Source organism: Diabrotica virgifera, chromosome 9, assembly GCF_917563875.1.
Source record: "Diabrotica virgifera virgifera chromosome 9, PGI_DIABVI_V3a".
Taxonomy (NCBI): domain Eukaryota; kingdom Metazoa; phylum Arthropoda; class Insecta; order Coleoptera; family Chrysomelidae; genus Diabrotica; species Diabrotica virgifera.
In genome coordinates this window covers 71535092-71539165 of record NC_065451.1, presented here as the reverse complement: position 1 = coordinate 71539165, position 4074 = coordinate 71535092, and the positions used below count along the sequence as shown (strand labels likewise).

Genomic DNA, 4074 nt, shown 5'->3' with positions numbered 1-4074 from the left:
CATGGTAGCCCGATGTCCAGAAGTTTCCGAACAAGTCCGTCGTGCCAGACCTGATCGAAAGCCTTCTGCACATCCAGGAATGTGGCTATGGCGAATGAACCATCGTTGATGGTTTGAGTAACTTTAGTTGTGAAATCTATTAATGCATGTTGAGTAGATTTACCTGACTGGAATCCGTATTGGAATTTTGGTATGATGTTGTGGATTTCGAGAAAGTTATTGAGCCTCTCTTTTAGGATTAGCTCAAGAACTTTACCCAGAGTGTTGATTAAAGAGATTGGTCTGTAGGATTCCACGTGGGTTGGGGGTTTGCCTTTTTTCAAAAGCATGATGGTATTGACCACTTTCCATGGAGTAGGGAAGTGGCTGTTTTTGAGATATGCATTGAATATTTTAGTTAGAAGAGGGATGATACTCTCTGGAAGTTTTTTACCTTCGGTTGATGCCATCAGGTCCGGGAGCGCTGTTTTTACCTATTTGGCAAAAGCTCTCCGTTTCCCTGTTTGTGAGGGGGTCCATGATAGGATCATAGACTGGAACGTGGTAGTTGAGAGTAACATTTACTATGTATTCTGTGTGCAGTTTAAATAAGCGATCAAAGTTCGGGTTGTCTGGAGTTTGAAAGTTGTTTTGAAGCGAATTCCTGAATGCTTCAGCTTTCCATCTGGGGAATTGACTATGTGATTGTTGACCAACAGATGAGATGGTTGAGATAGTTTTTGTTTTTTTAGGACTTTGAATTTGTGCCGGAATTTACTTCCGTCTCTGTAGTCCAGTTTTGAGGTAGCATCTTCCCACCGGCGAGCCGTTAGTTCAGATGATATAGTTTACAATGTGTTTGCCTTTTTAAGTCTTTAACTGAAGAGGTTGAGGAGTGGGGAGCTGTTTGTCTCGAGTTGGTCATTCAGAATTACATCTGTAGTTTTCAATTTATTAATTTCCATAGATTCTAAAAAAGATAGCTTAAGGCCTTTATTTTGAATATGCAGAATTTGAAACTCTTCATTGAAAGAATGATTATGATCTAGAAGGTGAAGTACGTATGTAGAAGTGTCTGCTTTTCTATTGTTGAAAGCCCTTTTGTGTTCTGCTATCCGTTTGTCAAAGGTTATGCCAGTTTGATCGATGTAAGTTTTCGGACAGTCACCTGTACACACCACTCTGTAGTTGCTTTCTCTTTCGGCTTTTATTGTTCTTAATATATTTACTAAAGTTGTTGTTAGTTCTGAAAGCTGGTGTTATTCCTTTCTTTTTTATGTATCTGGCTATTTTTGTTGTCATCTTGCCAGTATATGTGAGAGAGCAGAAGGGTTCTTTCTGTGGTGGTGGATACACTAATTTCAGGGCTTTCTTATGGAATTTTTGGTTTAAAATTTTGTTAACTGTTTGTTCGTTATAGGCATTGTTTACTGCTATGTGTTTAATGATGTTTAGTTCTATCTCGAAGTTATTTTTTGTCATGGGAATTTCTGTCAGTCTATGTATCATGCTATGGTAGGCTGCTAATTTGTGTTGTGTAGGATGGGATGATGAATTATTGTGTATGGTTGTGTCAGTATGGGTAGGTTTATGATATACGGAGAACTCATGTTTGTTGTGTAGTCTCGTAATCGTTACATCTAGAAAGTTTATGGAATTATTCTCTTCTGTTTCTATTGTAAACTCAGTATTACTATGAAGTGAATTAATGTATGATAAAAATTGGTCAAGTTGTCTGTTAGTTCCTGTAAAGCATACTAGTATATCATCCACGTATCTCCACCAATATTAGAATTGTTTTTGCATCTGAAATTTAACACCTTCTTGAAATTTGCATAAATCAAGACTATTTTGAATTCAATAATTAAATATACACAAACGACAGTGCAGGACTTATCATGGGTAATCCTATAAGCCCATTGCTGTCAGATATATTTATGAACCAACTTGAAACAACAATTTCTAAACATCCCGTATTTAAACTCACATCGGTCAAACTGGCAGAACCTTTGACAAACGGATAGCAGAACACAAAAGGCTTTCAACAATAGAAAAACAGACACTTCTACATAAGCACTTTGTAACGATGAGTGATACTCATCGTCACTTTATAATATGCATTTCAAAATATTTATTAGGAAAAGCAACTCCCAATAAGTATACAACCAAATATACTTCAGCGTGTAGTAGGTATTGCCTAGATTTTTACTATTTGGATGATGTTTGTAACTTTTGGGGAAATTCAAGTTTTATAAGTTGGTTCGCCTGGCGATGCCGGCATCCGGCTGGCGTGTTGGTCATTTCGGCAACCGCAGCGGTCCGGCACTTAGTTTTCGGCTTTTGATAAGGCAACAGTTCAATCTCCGCCGGTGGCCATTGCATAAGAAATAGAAATTTGGTTGACATATTAATTTATAAGAAGAGTAATTTACGTTGGAGGAAGTTTTGTTTTGGTTTTGTAGTGTGGAGTGTTTCAAGAGAAGAGTTTTTATTTTTCAACTCCGTTTTTGGAAAGCAATGGGTATGTATGAATGTCACATAGCTATGGTTTTTCATTTCTTTTCCGTGAAAAAAAAAAGGTAACTGTCTAAATCATTTCTAATACCATGTTTAGATTAGATTGAAAACATTGCTATTCTTCAGTTATCACAGTTTCAATATCTACTTCTAATCTACGTTCTACAGATCAAAAAAATTCCAAGAATTACATTTTCACTCCACAAGTTTGAAATCAATGATAAGCTAATTCTCTCCTTTAAATAACTCCAGAGTGTAATCTTTGATTGCAAGATCCCCATTTACTTGTCTAAATACTTTCTTATATTCGTTTAAAAAGCTGTTTCCATTCAAGGATAATCAAGGTCAATGAACTTTAAGCATGGACATCAAACTTCAATTTTTACTTAGATTTTTTCTCTGTCAAGTTCTGATAAGGTGATACACCTTTTTGTAGAGGCCCTGTTTCATATATGCTCAAGGCCAACCAGCTGATCAAGGTTTGTTTTTTAGCCACTGGTGGAGAAGGAGAAGTAGAAGATTAAGTCAAGTCACAGCTTTTGTTTTTTTGGAAATGGAATAAAATAATTTTGGGAAATTTTGGGCGATTTTGTTACTTTTATGGAATATATGTTGATTTGACAGTCATAGAAGCGTACCTCCTTGTGGATGACAGTACCCCCCAGGTTTGGGGAAGATTGGAGGATAACTTGGATCTCCAACCATTCATCTAGCAGGATTTTGGAGAAGAAACCAGCTCTCACTTGTAGAAGCAACAGGTTTTATAGTAAAATTTACGTTTTCAATTTTTGTTCAATAATATCTTTCAACTTTAATAGTTTTAATAACTTTGAAATAAATAACTTTAATAATAATATAAACTCACTTTGCTAAAATTTAATAACTGTCTAATATTTAATATTTTTCAACAAATTTTACCTTTCACCGCTCACATCATTCATTTAAAATAATCTGAAGGTTATAAATCATCGTGTAAAGGTGTTGTATACAATATCTAGGTGTTTATTCCCTTATTTCATAACCTTTATTTCAGTTATTAGATATTGTACTCAGGTTTATCACTTTAGGTCAGATACGGAATTGTCAGCCAATATTGTGATCAATATCAATATAATATTTTTGTTTAGGTAAATAACTTGTAATTTCAAATAACTGTCTTGGTATAATTAATTAAATTTTTGTGTTTTATTTTTTTTCTGTAAATCTCAGTGTCGACAGGAGCGTATCCTTCTAGTACGACAGGTACTAGTTAGCTAGTGTATAAATTTGTATATATAGGGGTTATAGGTATTTTTTTTTATTAAATTGGTTGGTTGTACATACTTATATGTTTTATTATCCTACCTTTTAATAGTATTAGTTAGGTACAGCAATATAGGTCACGTGGAGAGCAATATATTCTATTCTTTCCTGGCGCTCAACACTACTTCTGAATATCTTCTTGGTCAATAGTTCTTTTCTTGTCATTACTCCTTATATTAATTTATTTTCTTTATCATTCAAGTATTTCAGTAGGTACCGTCTTACTAGGGCATGCAAATACGGCCTGATCCTTCCCTGAGCCCTACTGTTTATTCT

The 4074-nt window shown here is 34.9% G+C and overlaps 1 long non-coding RNA gene across 1 annotated transcript; it reads left to right on the top strand.

Annotated features, from left to right (window-relative positions):
• The first annotated feature begins 2064 nt into the window (after positions 1-2064).
• On the top strand, positions 2065-3684 carry LOC126892958 (uncharacterized). The gene is made up of 2 exons (XR_007701064.1): positions 2065-2500; positions 2989-3684. It is a non-coding gene; the product is annotated as an uncharacterized LOC126892958 (long non-coding RNA).
• The last annotated feature ends 390 nt before the right edge of the window (positions 3685-4074 follow it).